General features: G+C 37.7%; 1 protein-coding gene across 3 annotated transcripts in view; it reads right to left on the bottom strand.

The window, feature by feature from the left end:
- Window positions 1-25,935, bottom strand: part of LOC118734159 (spectrin beta chain) — a 119,986-nt gene extending 94,051 nt beyond the window's left edge. The window contains exon 1 of one of the 3 annotated variants that reach the window (XM_036463878.1): window positions 25,630-25,935. The gene's annotated coding sequence lies outside the window, so the exon portion shown is untranslated. The remainder of the gene's footprint in view (window positions 1-25,629) is intronic. The other 2 variants (XM_036463877.1, XM_036463879.1) reach the window with 2 other exon arrangements.
- Window positions 25,936-26,146: the final 211 nt, after the last annotated feature.

Here is a 26,146-nt window from a genome sequence, read left to right as displayed (position 1 = left end):
AAAAACTCATTTTCATCAAAATTGTAGATAGAGGGTATTGAATATAAGCCCTCGATATGTATGTATGTGCCAGGTTGCAGTCTAAACGGACGGACAGAATCGAACAAAATTTTGTGGGAGTATTGCCATGACACCTGGGCCTATAATAGGGTGGAAAAAATTGGGATTCGACAAGGGTGCGTGGCACCTCCCATAGGCGTGAAATTTTTAATCAGCCATCACTTCCAGACCATAAGTCACATTTTTTTATTTTTTTTATTATTGTTAACGAATCTTAGACAATTTACAGAAACGTCTTATTATTGCAACTAGTATATAAATAATGATACTAACAAGCAATTTTAATTTAATAATTTTAGTTTAAAAGAACTTTAAATACATGCTCAAAGGACATATAAGTAAAAATAAATTTCTGCTACTCGCTTTGCATAAGGTCTGCTACTGTTGTGCGCTTTAGCCGTCTTTGCGTAGGATTCAGCCGAAGTAAGCTGGATGCTACGTTGACGTGACTTTGTAATCGCTGTTTGTGAGCTATGGCGAATGGTTTCGTCATTTCAGTGACAGTTGGCATGCCAAGATCACGATGTAGATCGCTGTTTCACATGAACTTGAAACTTGGTATGCAGACATGTCAATGGTAGATGCTTATAGGAGGCTATATATAAACGAGTTTGTAAAAGCGGGCGTGGCACATCCCATAGGCGTGGAATTTTTTATCAGCTATAACTCCGGAACCATAAGTCACACGAACTTTAAATTTGGTATGCAGACATATCAATCGTAGGGCCTATAATAGGGTGAAAAAATTGGGATCCGACAAGGGGGCGTGGCACCTCCCATAGGCGTGAAATTTTTAATCAGCCATCACTTCCAGACCATAAGTCACATGAACTTGAAACTTGGTATGCAGGCATGTCAATGGTAGATGCTTACAGGAGGGTATATATAAACGAGTTTGTGAAAGGGGGCGTGGTACATCCAATAGGCGTGGAATTTTTTATCAGCTATAACTTCGGAACCATAAGTCACATGAACTTGAAACTTGGTATGCAGTCATGTCAATGGTAGATGCTTATAGGAGGGTATATATAAACGAGTTTGTAAAAGGGGGCGTGGCACATCCCATAGGCGTGGAATTTTTTATCAGCTATAACTTCGGAACCATAAGTCACACGAACTTGAAATTTGGTATGCAGACATATCAATGGTAGGTGCTTATAGGAACGTATATACATATAAACGAGTTTGCAAAAGGGGGGCGTGGCACATCTCATAGGCGTGCAATTTTTTATCAGCTATAACTTCGGAACCATAAGTCCCACGAACTTGAAATTTGGTATACAGACATATCAATGGTAGGTGCTTATAGGAGGGTATATATAAACGAGTTTGTAAAAGGGGGCGTGGCACATCCCATAGGCGTGGAATTTTTTATCAGCCATAACTTCGGAACCATAAGTCCCTCGAACTAGAAATTTGGTATGCATACATATCAATGGTAGGTGCTTATAGGAGGGTATATATAAACGAGTTTGTAAAAGGGGGCGTGGCACATCTTATAGGCGTGGAATTTTTTATCAGCTATAACTTCGGAACCATAAGTCCCACGAACCTGAATTTTCGTACGCAGACATATCAATGGTGGGTGCTTATAGGAGGGAATGTATAAAGGAGTTTGTAAAAGGGGGCGTGGCACATCCCATAGGCGTGGAATTTTTTATCAGCTATAACTTCGGAACCATAAGTCTCACGAACATGAAATTTTGTATGCAGACATATCATTGGTGGCTGCTTATAGGAGGGTATATATAAAAGAGTTTGTAAAAGGGGGCGTGGCATATCCCATAGGCGTGGAATTTTTAATCAGCTATTACTTCGGAACCATAAGTCACACGAACTCGAAATTTGGTATGCAGACATTTCAATGGTAGGTGATTTTATGACGGTATGTATAAACGTGTTTGTAAAAGTGGCGTGGCACATCCCATACGCGTGGAATTTTTTATCAGCTAAAACTTCGGAACCATAAGCCCACCTAACTTGAAATTTGGTATGCAGACGTATCAATGGTAGGTGCTTATACGAGGGTATATATAAACGATTTTGTAAAAAGGGGCGTGGCATATCCCATAGGCGTGGAATTTTTTATCAGCCATAACTTCGGAACCATAAATCCCACGAACTTGAAATTTGGTACGCAGACATATCAATGGTAGGTGCTTCTACGAGGATATATATAAACGAGTTTATGAAAGGGGGCGTGGCACATCCCATAGGCGTGGAATATTTTATCAGCTATTACTTCGGACCCATAAGTCCCTTGAACTTGAAATTTGGTATGAAGACATATCAATAGTAGGTGCTTATATGAGGGTATATATAAATGAGTTTGTAAAAGGGGGCGTGGCACATACCATAGGCGTGGAATATTTTATCAGCTATTACTTCGGAACCATAAGTCCCATGAACTTGAAATTTGGTATGAAGACATATCAATAGTAGGTGCTTATATGAGGGTATATATAAATGAGTTTATAAAAGCGGGCGTGGCACATCCCGTAGGCGTGGAATTTTTAATCAGCCATAAATTGGGAACGATAAGTCAAATGAACTTGAAATTTGGTATTCAGACATAGGTATCTATGGGAGGTGTTCAGAGTAAAGAATATATTAAAAAGTTTGTAATAGGGGGATATACAGTTGTCCACAAAATAATAGGAGTGCGATATTTTGACCAGTTTTGGCTATTTGTCTTTTGTTTATTTAATGTTTATTATTTTTTTATAAAAGCCTAGCTGGCTATACAACAAACACCATATAAATTCAGATTTTAAACTTTGTATAAAAATTATAAAAATTTTGCAATTTTTCACCCAAATTTCAAACTTTTTAATCAGAATCTTTAGAAAAAATTCTGGTATGCAGTTTTGTAGCACATTCAATTCTAGTCTGAAGAAGTGCAAGTTTCAAGCGGCTAAAAAATTCCGTTGATTTTTGGCAATTTTTTTTGCTGGCAGTGTCCTCCATATAAAAGAAAATTGTCGACATACTTTGTATGGAAAAAACGTGAAACACCTTTAACCAAAAAAATTCTCCTTCCTTTTCTATATAATCAACAGTTTTAAAAAAATTTAATATTTTAGGCAAAAAATATTTTTTTCTTCATACATTTTTTTTTACCGGCAAAACTGTTGATTATATAGAAAAACGTTATATGAACAGATTAAAGGAATTGTAATTTTTAATTTTTTTAAATTAGTTTGAGCAAAATCGGAATAGTGGTTCTCGAGTTATGTCAAAAAAAGACCACCAAAGGTGACAATTTCCCCTATATGATAGTTATATATATATCTCGATTCCTAGACGTGACCCAGCGAAACGCCGGGACACGTATAACTTGTTTTTGACCGATATAACATTTCCCGTTGGTTTCATCCCATCCCGATTTTGACTGTCGCATAGTGTAATGAATAAAACTCCTTCCAAATTAAGCATTTTACCAGAAAAGTGCAGCTATACTAAAACAGCTAATCCAATAGGCAACTAAACGGAATGTACCGTAGTAGACTAATTTTAATTTAGAAATTTGATCGTTACCTTAATCCACCTAATATTAATAACAAGACTTGTAGTACAAGTGATGATCAATATATATTCGTTAAAGCACGATAAAGCTAAAAGTATGGCTCATAAGGATGCCTTAATGAAAACAAAGAAAATAGTTTGTCTCCTTTAAATTATGCTGTACTGAATATTGGTTTTATATTTTTATTTGTTTACCCCGAACGACGTCGGGTGCTCTGCTAGTAAAATATAAAAATAAGTATATCATTTTGCGCGAACCGGCTCAACAGACGCAATGGCTGAGTGAGCAGAGCACTGGCGTGCCATTCGAGAGATCCGAGTTCGAGTCCTAGGGCAGGAAAATTTTCTTTTTCCTTTTCTATTTATTTATTTTTTTCTTATTTAATTTTTATTAACTATCTTTATTGAATTTGTTTGCTTTTTTGATCTAATTTTTTTTTGGTTTACAGATTTTATTGCTATAAAAGGGAAACAATTTTTTTTTTAATTTAATTAAATTTATTGCTAAAAGACAAACAAGACCAATAACAGGCCAATTCTGGCATCTGTCTTTCAACTCACCTCAGTCTTTCGCACCTATCTTGAAAGCCCTTTCTGTATTTCGAATAACTAATTGACAGATGTGCTAATAGTGTTATTATATTTATCTTTTAGCAATAAGTTTTCTAAAAACTAAACGAAATGAAAAAAATATTTTTTTAAAACAGGAAAAACTAAAAATTTGAGAAACTGAAAGTGAAAGAAAAAGATGAATCAAAAAAGTTTACAAACGTTAAATAAAATAAAAAATATGAATTTTTTAAGCAACAAAACTTAAAAAAAAAATTATATTAAAGAAAATTCGTTGCCGGGGATTACACTCGGATCTCTTGAATGGGCCATTGCCAATGTTACAGCAACGTTATCGAAATTGAAATTTTTTGAAAACAAATAAAAACATCTCAAAATCATTCGTTAAAAAGTTAAGTAAAGGTTTTTGTTTACTTAACTTTAATGTTCATTAAATGCCGTTAACGAATCATTAACTGACTCTGAGAGGGAATTTTTTCAAATCGTTACTGAGGACACCTTAAGTAATCATTAAACGACTCTGAGTGCGGCTGTTAGTAAGGTTTATAATCATTAAGCGCGTCCGAAGGCAGAAGCAAGCGCAACAGGTGGTGGACCCAACAAAGTGCATGTTTTCAATGACTTGGAAGAAGCTGTTATTGCATTAACTGGATTGAGAACCAGTTCTTCAGGCATAGGAGGTTGTGGTTCAACAATTCAAAGAGAAGCTGATATAGATGCGACCATGGTTACTCTGCGCGACAGCTCCGCATATCTTTGTGAATTCATTTCCATAGCGCGCTCTTACTCTGCTGTTATAAAACAAATTCAATAGAATCCATCGTTTCCTTCAAAATAAGTATAATCAAACAATTTTACCATAAATAAGCATTTGACGAATGTTTATTTTTTAATTCCTTTCCACTTTGTTTTCCTTCATACAGCTGTCTTCGAAAAACAACTGATGTTGTTGTTGTTGTTGAAGCGGCTACAACAACCCCGCCCAGATCGGTTGGTATCTCAGTCGTTGTCGTCAAGTTCCACTAACGGCAGCCCTAAGAAGCGTGCAGCCTCCACTGGTTCGGTCCACAGGGACAAAGCCGTTAGGGTTGTCGGGTTTTCCGGGCATGCGAAGAGATGTTTCGAGTCATGTGGGGTCTCTCCGCATGGCGGACACTCATTTGGCACATCCGCATTCAGTCTACTCAGGTATGAGTTTAACCTGCTGCAGTAGCCAGAGCGAAGTTGGGCTATTGTTGTTCGTGTCTCCCGAGGCAGATGAAGCTCCGTCTCGTCTATGTCCGGTGGTGGTGTGCCGAGAACGGCATTCACAGGTCTAGAGTCTACATAACTTGAGACTGACTCCCTGTGAATGCCGTTCAGGGCCAGCCGGTAAGCTGACGGGTTCAGAGGCTGCTTGACGAACCTCTGGACTTCGTCCGTCAGTTCGTATAGATGCCTCCTGACGGGCCTAGGCGAGGGCTCCTCTGCAAGCAGCTGTCTCTTTGGGGGGCCACATCTGTGGCTCCCAACCAGAAACTGCTTGCAGAGCATTATGCTATGCTCCTTGACTGGGAGCATTTTCGCCTCGTCATGAAGGTGGTGTTCTGGCGACATCAGGAGGCATCCAGTCGCTGTCCTGAGTGCGGTGTTTTGTGTTGTCTGTAGCTTCATCCACTGCGTCCTACTAGTCCCCGGCGACCACTGGTGCTGCGTAGTTTAAAACCGACCGGCCTATTGCCTTGTATGTTGCCAGCAACGTTTCTTTGCCTTTGCCCCAAGTACTGCCGGCTAGCGACTTGAGGACCTTGTTGCGGCTCTGTACTTTATTGACAATAGCGGTTGCGTGCGCAGAGAAGGAGAGCAGGCTGTCGAATGTTACTCCGAGTATTTTGTGTTTATTCACCGTCGGAATTGGTGTATCATCGACGTGAATTCCCAGCGGTAGCCTGACCTCCTTCGTCCAGGTGGTGAAGAAGGTCGCAGAGGATTTCGTAGGGGAGAGGGCTAGGCACTTTGCAGTGAAGAAGCGAGAAAGCTCGGAGAGATAACCGTTTACTTTCGAACACAAGTCATCAATTCCATTCCCAGTCGCCATGATCGAGCAATCGTCGGCGTAAGAGACAATCGAGACTCCCTCTGGTGATTGAGGGATCTTTGAAATATAAAAGTTGAACAGTAGCGGGGAAAAGACGCCACCCTGTGGAACCCCTTGTTTTATTTTCCTGAGTTTACTCGATTTGTCTCTAAACATTACCGACAAGTGTCGACCACTCAGATAATTTGCCGACCACCGTTTGAGCCGCTGTGGGAGAGAGGAAGCCTCTATATCTTCTAGTAGCGTGGAATGGCTGACAGTGTCAAAAGCCTTTGACAGGTCCAACGCTACTAGAATCGTTCTCTCACAGGGACGGTTACGGTTAAGGCCACGAGTTATCTGAGTGTTTATGGCGTTAAGTGCTGTTGTTGTACTGTGCACTTTACGGAAACCATGCTGATGCTTCGCTGGGGTCAGGTGGTTCGTGAAATACGGGAGCAGCAGGGCCTCAAGTGTCTTCGCTACCGGGGAAAGGAGTGTTATCGGTCGATACGATTCTCCTTTGTTGGCAGGTTTCCCCGGTTTGAGCAGTGGGACCACTCTCCCCACCTTCCAGATGTCTGGGATGATGAGAGTGGCCATAGACAAATTGAGGACCTCCGTTAGGTACGCTACTCCCGGAGGACCCAAATTTTTCAGCATCAGCATGCATATTCCGTCGGGACCCATTGCTTTGGAGGCTTTCGCCTTCCCGATGGCCACCTGAACTTCACCGCAAGTGAAAGCAAGGGGGGCACAAGTTGTTGGCAGTTTGTGCTGCCTTCTGGTCACTCGACGCTTGGCTTTGTCCACCAGAGGATGCAGTATGAACTGCCGGCTAAAATAGCTCGCGCATCGCTCCGGGTCCGACGAAGTGCTGCACAGGTTTCCGCAAGGGTTGCATGTCGATTTTTCGTTTTTCGTAACGTAGCTACGAATTACGAATTACGAAAATTCGGGTTCTAGAATAAGGGTGTAAGACGGCCGAATTTAAATTATTTAGATTGTAGTCTCTTAACACACAAAGCTTATGCTCTCCAATCTCGTTATGAAGGGCTAGTATATTGTCTACGTGAGCTTAGTACGTGGATTCATCACTGCATGGCGGTATGTAGGACACAGAGATGTAAATTAGACCAAAATTACTGTGAAGGCGCACACAACGTTGATCAAATAGAGAGTTACCATCCTTTAGTGGGACGGAAAACGCTAGTAGATTACATCGCGTAGCTATAAGTACACCGCCTCCTCTACTAAGACTCGTTTTGTTCGGAACTGTCTTTGCGAAAAACATCATACAGTCTTGGATCAAAAACTCGGCGTCAGAAATGCCATTTAACTTTCGTTGGGTTTCGGGTCAACTTTATTTAAACATGCCAAACAAGTGGCAACACTGTTGCTTGCTCCTTGAAATTGTTGTTGCATTTGCTTGTTCGTGTACATTTTGTACTGAACAGCGGATTGTTCTTTGGCAAGATTGATAAAACAAGCTACTTATCAATCTTGGCTATATGGTACAAACACAGGGTTGCATATCTTATATTTAAATAGCCAATATTGGCCATTTAAGTGCATTTTACATGTATGATCTGAAAATGAATTGCTGAAGTTAATCAACAATCTCTACTTAAATAGGCCATCTGAAATTGGGCCTAAATCTTGCATAACCATGAGCAACAATGCTACACACCAGGCAAAAGTCGAAGCAACATGCCCTGGTTGCCTCGTTATAACATATCACACACTACTGAGGTTGTCGCTTTGGTTGCGTATACGGTTGAACCATGTGCATTGAACAAGAAAAACAGGTTGCCTCAACACATTGCTTCAACGGTTGCCTCGTGTGTAGTCAGCAGAACTACAATAAAAAAATGTCAAACCCAATTTGAATACATATAATTCAATGTTTTTAAAGTTTTTCTGAATTTTTCATAGAAATACATCTATTTAAGGGTGCGTTTTGATATACTAAACAAAATTTCGGCCTAGGCAATCTCTTCCAAAATCATTTACGAGCATAAAAAAAAATTATTAAAATCGGTCAAAAATTGCCATCTCTAGGATTTTTGAACAATGCCGAAAAATTCCCATTGTGCGCCACCACGACACATGAGACCACATCTGTACGACTGGAAGCCAAATATCGAGCCGTACGTAGACCATCATTTCGACACTGCGAGATACAGAGCGGCGCTCAACAGCCTACATAGCGATGCGGTCAGAACGAGCCTCAACGAAGTTCTGTCTCGTCCACGTCTGGTGGTTGTGTGCTCAGAACGACATTCACAGGTCGGGAGTCTACATAACTCGAGACTGCCTCTCTGTGAATGCCGTCCAAGGCCTGTCAATAAGCTGTCGGGTCCAGAGGTTGTTTGATGAACCTCTGGACTTCGTTCGTCAGTTCGTAGAGATGCCTCCTGACGTGCCTGGGCGAAGGCCCTTCTGCAAGGAGTTGCCTGTTTGGATGGCCACATCTGTGGCTCCCAACCAGGAACTGCCTGCAAAGCATTATGTTATGCTCCTTGACAGGGAGCAAGTGGGCCTCCTCGTGCAGGTGGTGTTGCGGCGACATCAAGAAACATCCTGTCGCTGTCCTAAGTGCCGTGTTCTGGCAAGTCTGCAGCTTCATCCACTGCGTGCTACTAGTCCCCGGTGACTACACTGGCACAGCGTTGTTCAGAACCGTCCGGCCAATTGCCTTGTGCGTTGCCAGCTACGTTTCTTTGTCTTTGCCCCAGGTGCTGCCGGCTAGCGACTTGAGGACCTTGTTGCGGCTTTGTACTTTGTTGACAGTTGCGGTTGTATGCGCCGAGAAGGAGAGCAGACTATCGAATGTTACTCCGAGTATCTTAGGATTGTTCACCGTCGGAATTGGTGTGTCATCGACATGAATTCCCAGTTGGAGTCTGACCTCCTTCGTCCAGGTGGTAAAAAGTGTGGCTGAGGATTTTGTAGGGGAGAGGGTTAGGCCCCGTGCAGTGAAGAAGCGAGAAAGCTCGGCGAGATAACCGTTTACTTTCGAGCACAAGTCATCAATTCTATTCCCAGACGCCATGATCGAGCAATCGTCAGCATAAGAGACAATCGAGACTCACTCTGGTGGTTGAGGGAGCTTTGAAATGTAAAAGTTAAACAGTAATGGGGAAAGGACACCACCCTGTGGAACCCCCTGTTTTATTTTCCTCGGTTTGCTCGATTTGTCTCTCAAAGTTACTGACGAGTGAGGACCACCCAGATAATTCGCCGACCACCGTTTGAGTCTCTGTGGGAGAGAGGAGGCCTCTTTGTCTTCTAGTAGCGTTGAATGGCTGACAGTGTCGAACGCCTTAGACAGGTCCAGCGCTACTAGAATGGTTCTCTCACAGGGGCGCTTTCGGTTTAGGCCACGAGTTATCTGGGTATTTATGGCGTTAAGTGCTGTTGTTGTGCTGTGCACTTTACGGAACCTATGCTGATGCTTCGCTGTGGTCAGGTGGTTTGTAAAATGCGGGATTAGTAAGGCCTCTAGTGTCTTCGCTACCGGGGAAAGGAGGGTTATCGGACGATAAGACTCTCCCCCGATTTGAGCAGTGGGACCACTCTCCCCATCTTCCAGATGTCTGGAATGACGAGAGTGGGTATTGACAAGTTGAGGGCCTCCGTTAGGTACGCTACTCCCGTAGGACCCAAATTTTTTAGCATCAGCATGCATATTCCGTCGGGTCCAATGACTTCACCGCTGGTGAAAACAAGAGGCGCACTTAGTTTTGGCAATTTGTGCAGCCTTCTGGTCACTCGACGTTTGGCTTTATCCACTGGAGGATGTAAGATGTACTGCCGGCTAAAATAGCTCGCGCATCGCTCCGGGTCCGACGAAGCGTGTTCACCAAAGTATATTTCAACTCTGTCGTCACGCTTTGTCGGGTTGGACAATGACCTTACGGTTGGCCAAAGCTTACTCACACCAGAGGCGAAGATGCAGGTTGTAGCGATATCCGCTACAACAACAACAACATGCAGGTCTTCAGATGCTCTTCCCATTTCTTCCGCTTATGTACGTTCACAAGTTGCCGAATCTCCGAGTTGAGATCCCTAATACGGGGATTTCCGGGATCGGCCTGACGAAGGTTGTCTCGCTCATCGGCGAGGACAGCCGCTTCTGCAGGAAAATTCGGACGAGGGTCCGAGATGCATCCCGCTGGGATGAAGCTGGCTGCAGCAGCATTGACAACCCTGCGGAATTTACGTTTACCTACGTGAACGTCGGTTGGTATGGGTAGTGCAGCGAAGGCGCTTTCAGTAACATCCGCGAAGCCCATCTAATCAGCTTTCGAAAAGTTGACATAGGTCCGGTGATCCGCGGAAGCAAAGTCGGCTGGTTTATCAATCGAGATTATTATGGGCAGATGGTCTGATGCTAAAGTCAGCGTAGGTCGCCATGATACGCTGTTTATCAGACCAGCGCTGACTATTGTTAGGTCTGGCGAGCCGCAGCAGCTGCCCATAATCCTGGTGGGTGCGTCGTCGTTCATTGTGCAGAATGTCGAATCGTCTATCTGCTCAGCCAATTGTGTTCCCCTACGATCGTTTGATAGGCTTGAATGCCAAAGATCGTGGTGCGCATTGAAGTCACCAACTACCATACGGTTCTCACCTCTGAGAAGCGCACCTATTTCAGGGTGATATCCTGCCAGGCAGCTGGGTGGCAGGGGGTATATATATGTTAAATATTTCGAGCTCGATATCGCCTGACCGGATAGCGATTCCCTGACATTCTAGGAAGGTATCCCTGCGGTCGATGTCTGCTTTGATAAGACGATACTGCACGGTGTGGTGAGTGATGAACGCTAGGCCTCCACCATTATCTCCCTCGCGATCTTGACGGTGCACGTTGTATCCGTCCCAATTCGAAAGTGTTGAATTGCCGTGCAGCTTCGTATCTTGGACCGCAGCTATTAATATTCCGTGCCGACCCATGAAGACCGTTATCCCCTCGATCTTGCTCTGAAGTCCGTTACAGTTGAATTGTAAAATCTTCCTGTGCCTAGGGAGACTTATTGGAATGTGGGGTGTTGGTGATGTGTTTTACCGTGCCGCCACATGCTGTGCTTGCTGCTGCTGAGGCTGTTGCCTGTGGTGTTGGTGGTCGGCGTCGCAGCTGGGAGTTGCGACCGAGCAGTACAGCATGGGCCCTCATAGTCCCTTGTCCAATCTCGCGTGGTGCGTAGTCTTGAGCATGCCCTAAAGTGACCCCAGCCAGGGCAGGTGTTGCACTTGACTGAATATCCTGGAATGACACACCGTGCAGATTGTCGCAGGAACTAGGAGTTGTTGGCGGTGGCATGTGGGTGGTGGTGCAGTTGTATCTGTGGTGTGGTCTGTTGTGTCTGTGGTATTGTCTATTGTATTGTGTTGTGGTGCGGTTGTGTATGTGTTGAGTTGCTCAGGCGGACTATGTTGTGCCGTGGAGGCAGCTCGATTGGTGCAGCAAGGGGCCACGTACGCAGTGGTTCATTGCCTGTGAGTCGTGAGGCCTGAGCAAACTCGGAGATGGCTCCACCCATTGCATGTATGGCATCTGACGGAGGTGGAGTTGTGGTGTAATCGTCTCTGGCACACGCAGCAGGTATATGTTTCTGGTCCAGGGTTTGACAATGCCAGCCCTGAGCAGAAGTATGCGAAGAAGTAGCCCTATGGACGTACGACTTTTGATGGATTTCGCCGACCTAAACGGAGTTAGATCGCCGAAACAACAGCCCTTGGTCGGGTAGAACCCGAGTCATTCCAGTACGTAGAACCGGCTGTCGTGAGAATGCTGCTGTATTGTGAGTCGCTTCATTGGACACCACACTTTCTAAAAAACAGCTGATTTAAAAAAACTGCCACTGCCACTGGGTTATTGTATTTTGGGCTTTAATGTATCCACACACCTATGCGATTCTGCCGGTGTGAATCTGTCCCGACAAAAATTACAACAATGTCGACCATAGTTTTAGATGACGAACCACACACTTATGCGATTTTGCTGCAGCGATTTATTCGAACATTCTTTTTGTCATGCCGAAATCGCAGAGTGCCGCGTTTTGAGAACTAAAACGGTCAGTAAGCGGATTTTGTAAAGTTAAAACAAAAATTAACGTGAGAAAACGAAACGTGTTTATTGTAGAAATGCTAAGAATACAATTTTTTGTTGAAAAATATTTGTTGCTTGTTTATAAAATTACATTTTTCACTGCTATAGAATCGCACAGATGTGTGCGTTCTTGCGTTTTCGAAGTAAACTCTGTAGCATCAAAAACGGTGCGGATCAGTGTTGCCGCGCATAATTTTTAGTGGTAGCCAAATTCCTTTAAAAAAAGGGCTAAAAAAGAGCTAAAAAAGTCGTTGTGGCTAAAAATGGTAGCTAAAATTATTTACTTACATATACATATATAAGTATACACGTAAACATTTTCAATAAGTAATGGTATATAAAAACAATGAACTCTGGAAAAAAGCTAATATTTTATCCAACCAAAAACCTTTTTGTATAAAAGGGGAAATATACGACACCAGCTTGCTGGTTCCATCAAGTGATTGTACCATCAGGCTCGAAGCATATAACTCTTACCAGCATTTCATAATTTTTCTAGCATTTTGTTCAACATTGTTTTTTTTTTTTGTAATTCACAACTGCAATATCGTGAACGTAATCTTCCACAAACACGGCTTTGACTCATATAGTGCAAGAAATTTCCGCCAAAATACTTTTTACTTAGAAAATTTAGCTAATTTCACCACTCACGACACCAGCATGCTGGTACAATCACACCACAAGAACATACACGGCCTATCGACTTGATGGGGCATTTAACAAATTTAGCATATTAAGGGCCGTGAAGTTATCTATTTTAAACTATAGTTAAATCGTTAACAGATAAGTTAACAGCCCCAACACTTTTACAGTATGTATGTATAAAAGCGTAAGGAACATACAATACATATATGTAATATATCAGTCTTTCTTAGTTTAAAAATTCATCTCTTACATGAATGCAAAAAAAAAACAAATTAAGCATATACAACTTTTTCATGCCAAGTATGAATAAATTCTAAAAAGGGCTAGGGGCAATTTTAAATTTATGTGGCCAAAAAAAGTATGTGGTAGCTAAATCTAGCCACCAAAGGGCACAGGTGTGTGGATCAGTGTTGCCGCGGCTCATTTTTAGTGGTAGCCAAATTCCTTTAAAAAAAAGGGCTAAAAAGGAGCTAAAAAAGTCGTTGTGGCTAAAAATGGTAGCTACAAAGTTTTACTTACATATACATATATAAGTATACTCACAAACATTTTCAATAAGTAATGGTATAGAAAAACAATTAACTCTAGAAAAAAGCTAATATTTTATCCAACCAAAAAACCTTTTTGTATAAAAGGGGAAATATACGACACCAGCTTGCTGGCTCCATCAAGTGATTGTACCATCAGGCTCGAAGCATATAACTTACCAGCATGCTGGTACAATATTTATTTCTTTACAAATGAGGCCGAGGAAAGATCGAAATGATTAGAGCCGAAATTTCACAATTTTTCTACCATTTTCTTAAACATTATTTTTTGTTTTTAATACACAACTGCAATATCGTGAACTTAATCTTTCACAAACACGGCTTTGACTCATATAGTGCAAGAAATTTCCGCCAAAATACTTTTTACTTAGAAAATTGAGCTAATTTCACCACTCTCGACACCAGCATGCTGGTACAATCATAAAATTTTCAAATAGTTTTTGAAGTCGCACCAGTAGCTGGTACAATCACACCACAAGAACATACACGGTTAATCGACCTAAGCATATTAAGGGCCGTAAACTTATCTATTTTAAACTATAGTTAAATCGCTAATAGATAAGTTAACAGCCCTAACACTTTTACAGCATGTACATATGTATAAAAACGTAAGGAACATACAATACATCTATGTATATATATCAGTCCTTCTTAGTGTAAAAATTCATCTCTTACATAAATAAAAAAAAGAGATCAAATTAAGCATATACAACTTTTTCATGCCAAGTATGAATAAATTCTCCAAAGGGCTAAAAAAAAGGGCTAGGGGCAATTTTAAATTTATGTGGCCAAAACAAGTATGTGGTAGCTAAATCTAGCCACCAAAGAGCTAAAACGGCAACACTGGTGTGGATGCCTTTACGCTCTATCGTTCAGTCGTTGGCGAGAGAGCAACGAATTAACATCGCGAGTGGATGCACAGCTTTGTTTCATGAATGGAAAGATGCTTTGCGAGAAATATGCGTGTATGTATGTACATAGTTAATGCTTTTATTAATTAATTTCAGTCTACAGAATATTGAATATTGTAAACAAATTACTCTTAAATCTATCAATACTTAAGTTAAAGTCGATAACACTAGAATATGTATTGCACAATTCAATGCATCTAGCAATTGGTTCAATTTTGGCATAATTCGTGGTATGCAGGGCACCAACCAATAGCCTATTGTTTCTTAAATTACGCGGGGGATTATATAATATGAGCAAATTTGTTAAATAAGTGCAATTTATGTGCCCATTGATTAGTTTATAAATAAATACAGCGTGGCGACGAATAACTGTTACCCAGGTTTTTTTGAGAAATTGAAGAGTCCTTTATAGATTTTGCGAAAAAAGTATGTTATTGTTAATTTTACACAGATTTTACTTTAGTTGTATTAATTAGTTTTTAAATTTTAATCCTTATTTACATTTGCCAGCAGTGTAAACTTTGAGAGAAAAGTTCATTTGGTACGCAGGTCCTCGTCAGTTAATTTGTTCCATATCTTCTGTAACCATAGGCTAATTTTCTCCATTTTGAGTCCCTTATACTCCCCCTTCTGTCCAAAATAAGGCCTCATACTCAAAAATCTAATAGACTCGGGACTGGTGACTAGGACGGCCATTCATTCGACCAACCTTATACAGTTTTTTTCTTTTTTGTACTTTTTTTATACAAAGCCTAAGAAAAAATACACCTGAAAAAGACTTGCGTGCCAAATGAACTTTTCTCTCAAAGTTTACACTGCTGGCAAATGTAGATAAGGATTAAAATCTAAAAACTAACTAATACAACTAAAGTAAAATCTGTGGAAAATTAACAATAAAATACTTTTTTCGCAAAATGTATAAAGGACCCTTTTATTTCTCAAAAAAAACTGGGTAACAGTTATTCGTCGCCACGCTGTACAATGGAGAAGTAATCTCTTCTTTCCTTCAAAGACTGGAGACCCAGCAATTTCCGTCAGCCAATATAGGAAGGAACATAACCTTGCCAGGGCAACTTGCAAATAACGAATTTGGTGAAAATCTTTTGAACTCTTTCAATTTTGTTTTTGTTTGTTTTGTTGGAATTCAATGCCTTTTCTGTTATCATAAATTGAAAATAACAGGCAATATGCTATTGAAAGACATTTTTAATCTTTTCATAAGGATATAGAAAATTAAAATGAAAATTAACATGAGAGACATATCTCTCATATACTGCAATAGTGTCATAATCCAAAAAATATAGTTTGAGTATGCAGAAATTACCGCTATCTCTTGTTTTATTTTATACCATGCATTATTCTATGTTATATATATACTAGGAAAATATATTGTATCATGAAGTCAACCACAAGCCTGCAAAATATTAGTCTTTTGTTTTAATTGTAAGAGCCCGCGCATCGACCGCCAAGTGACCCACAGCACACTAGTCGAATAAGACCAATTCTTGTTAAAAATTCTGGGTTCAGAAAAAAATTTTGGTGCATATTATTAGATAATGAGTCCTTTTACGCAAAAGATAAAGTCAAATATCATTTCTCGCAGCCCTTTAGCTTATCGTTAATCTCAAAGTTATCTGTTCAATAAATTTTAATTGTTGTCTTGATAATTGCACTGGCCTATAGTCAAAAGATGTACATAAATGACAGCATTAATATTGTTGGCGTGAATTTAGGTCGATTGTTCCAAATATTCTAATCTTTTTTAATATTAGCTATAGTTTGCGAATTTTTGCAAATTTGGGAACAATTTCGGTAGCTCTTATAGAAAAGCCATTATATTCCATCATCGTGGAAAAATTTTGTTTATGAAAATGGGTATGGAAACACTGAACAGGCACAACTTCTAGAAACACTAATTAGTTTACTTATGTTTATGCATACTATATAAAAATTGCAATATATAGGAAAATGACAAAAAATGTTGTTCAACATTTTTTTATTCTAAAATAATTTGTTTATAATCTGAACGATTTTCATCATATAGTTATCATAAATCAGTAACAGTTAGTCTCGCCTTCAATTTGGTAATTATTACGTAACGATCGAGTAACATTTTCCAAAGTTATATCGAAAAACTTAAGTGGATCTCCAGTTTTTCGCTAAAAAAAATTTCTCGTCAATTGTGTAAATAACCTTTAAATGAAATAACCGGATTACAGAAAAGTGTGCCAGGGAGTGACTTTTTTCGTTCAAGCTGAATGTAAGCAATATCGTCCAACTGGAGAGTCCTCAAAAGGATTTCCTAGGATATGTTAAAGACTATTTGCCTGCAGTCACTTTTTCACATAATGAAATAAAATAAAATATTTAAGTATATATATCTAAACACTTATTGCACGTCCCCTACTTTCATATAACGGCAAATCTAGAAACCGCGAAAAATGTGCTTCTTCGGCGACTAATGAAACCACTCCGCACCAATTTTTAAGACTGCATAATTGGACTTAAAATGGGCGTTTCTCACCATTATTGTATATAAATACTTATATGCTTGAAACTACTATTAACTTATCAAACGATTCCTAATCTTTGACAATACATGTTTGACTTCATTCACCACGATCTTGAAAACTGACCAAATCGGCGTGACCAAGTCCATGATCCTTTTAATATTATATAAACATCCGAAAACATTAAAACGTTTGAAATAAGTCTCATCTCACTTTTTTGTATTTTCCATTTGGTTGCTTAAGTAACGAAGAATTGAAAATTCATAAGGGAAAATTATAGTTTTTGTAAGTTTTATCCATGATAAAAACATAGCAAGGTAGAACCGTTCTCTCAATTTGTCGGCCATGATTTTTTTTTGAAGTTTGCCAACATTTTAAAATTATATAAAAGTGAAAATGAAAAATTGAAATTGTTCGGAATTGTTGTTGCTTGAGATTGAAAATGAAAATGTGTGTGTGAGTTTGTGAGTAAATTTAAAAATTAAATTGTTTGGAAACGTCAAGAATTTTAAAAGTGACTCTCAGCGGTTCTACCTTACTATATTTTTATCATGGTTTTATCTTAATATCTTAAAAATTCGTAGACTTATTGAAAAATTATAAATGAACGTGAGGTACTAAATTTAATAACCCTTAATTTGATTTATCGTCCTGTTTATAACAATTAACGTATTCCATAGATACTACAAGCCAAAGTTTCATTTTCAAAATTCATACACTTTGATTCAATTGCGCGGGCTAAAGATAAGTTTTAAATTAATCTTTCGTGGCCAATAACAATTGGCTTGGACCTAAGACATCATAATATTACTATTACAATTGGTTCAAATGCCTTTTATTTTCCCCAGCCTAATATATATACATATATTCAAATGTGAATTCAAAACTTTAAAGCCATTTTGATTTTTTGAGTTATAACACTATTGAAGTAAATGAGCGATATATCGCGTACATGTATGCATGTATCTATCTGCCATTTACTTTAATACTGTTATAACTAAAGAAAAAAAAAGAAAAAAATTCGGGAGAAACGGCTTTACAGTTCTTAACTTACTAATACTCCCATAGTAAAAATTTAATCCATGTTTTGTTCTAGTGCTTAATGATATAGCAATGAAATTTTTACCGACAATAGAAGAATAGTTAGCGTTCATTCTCGCATACTCAAACCGATCCTTTATTTATTTTTGGTTTTGACATTTTTTATTTGTTATCTAGTAAATCAGTGATACACATATCGGTACTTAACATAGAAAGGTGATATATCACATCGTCGCTGAAATACAAAAGCCGTAACTAACCCCGAATCCAAAATTCGCCTATTGATTTTGATGATTGATTATGATGCATTTCTTCAAATTATAAATCCCCACATAGTTTTATCCAATACAAAATTTTACTTAGTTAGTTACGGCCTTTTTGCATTACAGAGACGATGTGAGATAAGGCCTTTCTATATTAAGGTAACGTTATATACATATGTTAAATATTTTTATATGCTTTTACGTTAAAATTTTGGTTTCAAATCACCCAATTTCCTACCGGGTTGCTCATGCTGAGCGGTTCTCTTGTGCTCACCAACACAGTCACAGTTTTACTTTTGCCGATCCCTGCCCAACAAGCACTGGAACAAAAATTTTCAAACGTTTTAGAAAATCGTATTTCTCAATTTGATTTTCAGCATTGTTTATCATTTGCAACCAGGGATGAAAAAGTAGGTCCAATTGTACCTTTTTCCGACGTTTGATGACATAAAGGTACATTAGGTACAGTCACTAGATTTTAGGTACAATCATCTTTTGATCAGATGCATTTTTAGTTTTTTTTTTTCTTTTTCCTTTACCGCGCTAATATATTTACTTGTCGGCACGGGAGAAGCTTCGCTTTCATTTTGAAGAATAAACAATTCTAAAGAAAAGTGGTCAAAAGGAAGAAATTAAAAAATTCATATTATGTATTATCTTAAACATTTTACATTGCGTTTACAGCGTGGCGACGAATAACTGTTACCCCGGTTTTTTGAGAAATAAAAGGCTCCTTTATAGATTTTGCGAAAAAAGTATTTTATTGTTAATTTTCCACAGATTTTACTTTAGTTGTATTAATTAGTTAATAAATTTGAATCCCTATTTACATTTGCCAGCAGTTTAAACTTTGAGAGAAAAGGTCATTTGGCACGCAAGTCTTTTTCAGGTGTATTTTTCCTTAGGCTTTGTACAAAAAAATACAAAAAAGAAAAAAACTGTATAAGATTGGTCGAATGAATGGCCGTCCTAGTCACCAGTTCCGAGTCTATTCGATTTTTAAGTATGAGGCCTTATGTTGGGCAAAAGGGGGAGTATAAGGGACCCAAAATGGAGAAAATTTGCCTATGGTTACAGAAGATATGGAATAAATTAACTGACGAAGACCTGCGTGCCAAATGAAGTTTTCTTAAAATTTAAAAACTAATTAATAAAACTAAAGTAAAATCTGTGGAAAATTAACAATAAAATACGTTTTTCGCAAAATCTATAAAGGACCCTTTTATTTCTCAAAAAAACCGGGGTAACAGTTATTCGTCGCCACGCTGTAGAGCAACCACTACGAAAAATTAACACTTTACTTAGCTATCCTCAAATTTTTTTATTAATTTTAACGCTCTTTAACGTCAAATGAGTGAAAACAAATTGTCAAATGGGACTAGAAAATGGTATTTTGATTGATTTAGATCAGAATAGGCCTTCAGGCGTGTACATGCGCTGCTAAAGCAGCTATTTGTAAGTTTTTGGCCCATCATATCATCGATAAAAGAAAGTTGTGTCAAAATATGCCGACAAATTTTGTTGTCAAAATATGGCATAGTGAAAACCAGCCTTTATTCGCCCATACATGTTTTTTACCCATCATATCATCGATAAAAGAAAGTTGTGTCAAAATATGCCGACAAATTTTGGTGTCAAAATATGACATAATGAAAACCAGCATATACATACATGTTTTTACAATCTGAAATTTCCATTTTTCATCTCTGTTTGAAACTAAACATTTTCTCTAATTTGTATCAAACAGTGATATATCATGTTTTTGCAAAACCGCCCATCGACCAATTGCAAAACCGCCTAACTTACGGCACTCAAACTTTACAGGAGCGAAAAAACGGGTTTTCTTTGAAGGCGTTGCCTTGATAGGCGGTATATTCTCTAGCCATTATTTTGCAAATCTGATCTGTTGTTTTAATAACGATTTTACGATTCTTATGCATAAATCACGATGCCTGGAGTTCAACGTTACCAAACCTAATTTTTGTCACGCGATTTAGGCGGTTTTGCAACTGGTCGATGGGCAGTTTAGCAAAAACATAGACGATAGGTGTGTACTCGTATTGAGAGGACAGAATTCTCCAGCAGCAAAAGTTCTGAGAATTTAGCAGCATTCGCTCTCAAAGAGACGAAATATCCACAGAAGTACGAGAACGCAAAATTTGCAAAAACTTGCAACCTTCGAAACAGCTGATCACTTGCACAGTTACCACTGGTGATTAATTTGGCAATTTATTTTCTGCTTGGGTGCATTTTCCCCCGATTTGGCATTTTATACAATTGAATAGTTTTGGATAAGAAAAGCCTTTTTTAAAATACGAATTAATTATATCTGAATGAATAAGTTATTTTTCTCATAATTATTTGTGATATCACATGGTGACGCATTAAAAACAAGAGTATCTCCTCCAAACACCCATCATTGATCCAAAAAAATTTCAACAATCAACCTACCAAAACCGAAAACTTCAGCAAAAAAACTTTTCAGTATGCTTCATTTAAATATATTTTGGTATATTTAAAGGAAAATTATGGTACAAACGAAAAATGTTATACGGCAACCATAGTCAGCACACACTAAAGTAAACAAACTGGAGATCAATAGCAAATTAACGAAAAATAAACTCAACAAACGTTGTGCTTATTAAATTTACGCACTTTTTGTTGTATACTAGCATTAATAATAAAATTTGCAATTAATAACTCAAAAAGGCCATATTTTCTTTTGTTTATTTACAAACATGTGTTTGTGATCAGCTGATTTTCTTACTTGCAATTTTTAGCTGGGAAAAATTTTTCCAGCAGAAATTTGCAGCTCTCTTTCACATTTTGCTCTCTCAATTTCCCCTACTTTGCAAGTTTTTTGGGTACGAGAACGCAAAACCAGTAAAAGTTTTCTAAAACTGTAGATAGTTGGGCGTACGAGTACACTCCTATTATGTATTAAACAAAGCGGCTTACTTAATGCCGAACATAGCTCTAGAATGGATTGTAATATTACAATTGAAATGGTTGCCCTGGTTCAAAATTGTATCAATTTTAAACAATTATATCGGTTAAGTTAGGTTAAAAATGTATGATGGAATTTTGGTTAAAAATACAAAATCAGCCTTATGATGAGTTTCATTATAACCGGCTCACTTTTCGTTTGCGTGTATTCACAACGGGCGGATGAAAAAATTTCGCGAGATTTTTTTTCGGACGAAAATCACGATAAGGCTAAATGAGAATATTTGGCGCGTATATTTCTTTTATGAATATTTTTCGATTGCTTCAAAGATAGTTTGAATTTTTCAAAATTGTGCTTTCAGTGTTCGTAAACCATTCGCCGATCAAAATATGAAACATTGGCTCACGCAACCGCAATTTACAAAGATTGGCAATTACCAGTGCAAATCAAAACCCTCAGAAACGCGCCCAAGTTCATGAACAGCTTCGAGTGCATGCGTCCCATTACTTTTTTTAATCGGTTATGCAGTTCTAAAGATATTAATATTTAAAAAAAATCAAAAAAATAACTTTCAATACTAAATATCTTTAAAACTAGAAAGCCCCGAACCTGAAAGTGGGTATATTGCAAAAGCGGAGGAGGCAAGCTTTCCAATGGTATGGTCAAAATTTGTCACCTCGGTTATCGTAATCTCCCCCTCCTCCCCCCACGTTTAATCGCACTTTAACGGCTACTTTATAATACTCCTACTGCTGTTATTATTGTTGTACTTAGTAAATTTTACGTCATAAACATAAGTACTTACATCTGACATACTTTTTGCACTGAAGCACACATTAATTGACATCGCTAGAACATGAACAACGCCCATATACTATGTATAAACACGCATGTGGATAGATAATTACATACCTATGTATGTACGTAAATGCAAATGTGCATGTGTGTACTAATCATAACATAAGTCAACGAAAGTACAGCAGCAGAAAAAACTTGGATTAACCAATGCGTTTAACGATGTTTAGTTGTCCAGTCAATATATATATTTCAATACGATCGCGGCCACTTTTCTGCGCACGGTACAGTGAATTATGGGTAATTCTCTAGTATAGGGTAACAACTGCTAAAAGAGGTCCGGAAATGTCGAGAGGGGTACCAATCGACGCGTTTACCGTATTAACAATCCGGGGGCGGAAGGTTAATATTATTAACCATTTAAAGGGAAAATTTTAGTATGCGGACGGCAAATTCTAAAAAAAGGGGGGATGAGGGGGGGTAGAATAGGACCCCCTGATTTCAAAAATATCCCCCTTTTTTCTAGCAACCCTATTTATATAATTTTTTGCTAAAGTTTTCGTATAAACGATGAACAAGATAGCAAAATAACATCAAACTTGGTGCTGCCAGACAGGAATTTTGAATAATAAAAGCGGATTTTTAATTCGGAATTTTCACTTAGCCGAATCCTCCTTTCTGTGTTGCCGAAGAAGAGGGGCTGAACACCTTTTGCAGAGAATACCTTTCTGCGTAGGCGGCCTTCGCCCGAATTTAGCGATTATAACCCTCACTAAGTAGAATTCTCCTTTCTGTGTTGCCAAAGAAGGGGGGCTGAACACCTTTTGCAGAAAACGGCTGAGATTTCCATTACGGAACCAATTGCTATTCCGTGCAAAGTATAGTGAATTTTTTTATGAAACTCGGTGGGGATACTAATAGAGGTCTCCTTTAACTATATTTACCACTTTCACAATGTTGTTGCTAATAGTACTTAAGTTATTTGTTGTTAAAATATCTCGCCTGCTATCACCACATTTTATTATAACTCCACACCTATCACTTTTATTTACACAAATATGTTATCCTTAAAAGGTTCGCATGCGTTTGTAATACCTTAATATACAATTATTAATTAATTAATTAAGTAAAACGCGTTTATAAATGTCTTCACAAATGTTTGCACATTTCACAAACAAGCAGAAATAACAATGGCTGACAGTAACACAAAATGTATGCTACCATACGTTAAAAAAAATACACCACAAATAAGTGCGTATAATTAGGGGTATAAGTGTACAATACGTACATTGCTCTTATTAAAAATAATAATATTATGATAGGGGTCTTACTCCTGATCATGACGGTATAATTTTTTTCGGGGGGAAATAATATTTACTGGTGTTATTATAGTTCAAAGTACACAAATGTAGAAAACGTACATCGATAATTTGATAAATGATTTCGCCTGCGGCGCTTTTTCCATAAAAATCAATACTTCGATAAATAATGGCTGCGTTTCTTTATACATTCCGGATAATCCCATTTCACAGCCGGAATAAACAGAATGCGTTTAAAATATACGTCAACATATCATCAGGAACGTTCTAAAGAATAAATAAACAAAATAGTTTATTCGAAACATTCAGAATGAATAAAGAAATGCAGCCAATGAAAATTTTTAATAAACAATCGCGCGATTTTTTATTAAAAATTTTCGCCTGCGGCGCTTTTTCCATAAAAATCAATACTTCTATAAATAATGAAAATTTGTAATAAACAATCGCGCGATTTTCATAAAAATCAATCAAAAAAATCTCTCGATTTTAGACTGAATCACTTTTTTTTTATCATTACATCGATATTTAATTAAAAAAAAGTTAATTACAATGCCCGTTTTTATTGTTTCTCGTTTTCAGTGCTTTTTTTTGGGCATCTTTTGTTGTGTGGCAGCACCGACATTGTAGTACAATTGGTTTACAAAGCAAAAAGTGAGGTTGAAGTTGACATTTTTTGCAACTTAAAATTCAATTTTCATTAAAACTATAAGCCTCCGGAGGGTGGGGTTTTATACACTTACATTACATTTGCTGCGTGATAAATTCAAATATTGAGACTTTATTAACTACATGTTCAATGTAACTTTTGTTCCTAATTGTTTTTGTTTGTATCTTCTTTTGTTTGTTAATTTAAAATAAAGATTGGCCCCTGAGGATGCTAAGGAGTTTAGCGAAACGTTGGGCAAAGCAGTGAAGAAAAAACATTGTTTTTACTTGCACTAATCACCAACTAGGCCAAAGAAGCTCATCAAAATTAATAAAATTTACGACGAAAATTGGCCAGAAAATAAGATATTATATTCAATATATTTTATATTTAAATATGTTTATTTTGTGAATTTCCACAATAAAAAGCCACAAACAGTTTCCTTATTAGTTTAAATATCATCCAGCAACATGCGATCAGCTGTTTTTCGTACTGGCAAATTCTTACAAGTAAAAATGTATCCAGTAAAATCCAGTAAAAACTTGCAACTTCAACTGAAATTTTTCGCTCTCTCTATTTCCCCTACTTTGCAAGTTTTTGCGTACGAAAACGCCAAAACATGAAAATTCGTAAAAACTTTTACTGGATTTTACTGGAAATGAGTAAACAAACGCAACTATAGTTTGAATAAAACAATAACGGGAGATGTTTTGCTAGTGGTAAATTAGTGGTGATTTAGTGACTTTTTGTCGGGGTAATTGCCCATACAAAACAACGAAATTTAACAAAAGTTTTTTGTTTATATCTTTTAAATGATTAATAATATTAACCTTCCGGATTATTAATACGGGGACCGAAACGCGTCGATTGGTAACCCTCCCGACATTTCCGGACCTTTTTTAGAAGTTGCTACCCTATACTAGAGAATTACCGAATTATGTATATGTGGCGCCAACAAAACTTTTTAAAAGCTTTTTTTTTAATACATTCTTCTATGGTTGAATATGGTATGCGCCGCGATGACCCATATGATATTAACTTCATTACTAAATGAAATCAATACTTGTTGCAAATGCACATTTTATATATGTATATGTATATGCAGACATAAATGCATTAAAGTAATTTTTTTAAGTAAAAATTAGTTACCTACTTATGATATTGTATCTTCATTATACGCGCATATATATGTATATTTGCGCAAACTCCTATATGTGCAAGTACGTATATCAATTACGTAATGAAGAATGTATGTATTAAACTTAATAATTGGTTTTAACTAGCCATTTAATGGCTTTCAAACAAAAGGTATACGCGAAATTCAGAGACATTGTTTATACGAACAAGCAATTTTATATTAACTTTAAAATGTACATACATACGTATAATAATTAAAAAATTCATGACATGTATATTTTTTATAGTTTTTGGTATAAGGCAGCGCCGACGGCATGGATCAGAAATTAATCAATAGTTTGCTACTTTAAACTTAAAGCAGAACTATCACAATATTTGATAATGCAAACGGTTACACTTTCACTGAGGCACTTCAAGGCAAGATATCACTGCATAATTTTACAATTTCTCTAAGGTTTAAACCTCACTATTAAAACTTCTGAAACTTTCAGAAGTATTTAGAATCCTAGACCCATGACAATATTTCAGAAATAGCAAGAGTTACCGAAATGATGTCATCAATGACAGTGAATAATTTTATAAACACGGCTGCTTATTTGTGTTCCAATTTTCTACCACCAGTCTTCCTGGGCGTTGTCTTTTGGGTTCTATCGCAATTTGTACACATCTTTTAAATTTATTAAAACAATACATACCGCTCTCTATTAATTAGTTATAGCTTCAGTCTATTGCAAATTTTGTATATTATTTCAAGCGGTATATATTTAACATATAATTTCTACAAAAATTAATCTTCGGAAACAACAGTGGAACGATAACTAGAGAGAAGTGAAAAATTGTGTATATGTTACTCTTTACACGGCAAAACCTGCATTATCGGCAGTCACGGTTGCATTTTTTTAATTAGATTAGGGGCCTTCACACCGAGCTTGGTACTCGGTAGCTCGGTGTTCAGTAATTTTTTCTCATGTATTTAGGATGTGTGGGAGTTGACCTAAACTTTAGTACTTTAGTATTTTTGTGTTAATTTGCAATTTGTGAGTGATTTCTGAGTTGAAGAC

This window comes from Rhagoletis pomonella, unplaced genomic scaffold, assembly GCF_013731165.1.
Source record: "Rhagoletis pomonella isolate Grant_MI unplaced genomic scaffold, Rhpom_1.0 Rhpom_scaffold_00002, whole genome shotgun sequence".
Taxonomy (NCBI): domain Eukaryota; kingdom Metazoa; phylum Arthropoda; class Insecta; order Diptera; family Tephritidae; genus Rhagoletis; species Rhagoletis pomonella.
Note: the sequence above shows the minus strand (reverse complement) of the source record. Positions and strands in the feature narration are given on the sequence as shown.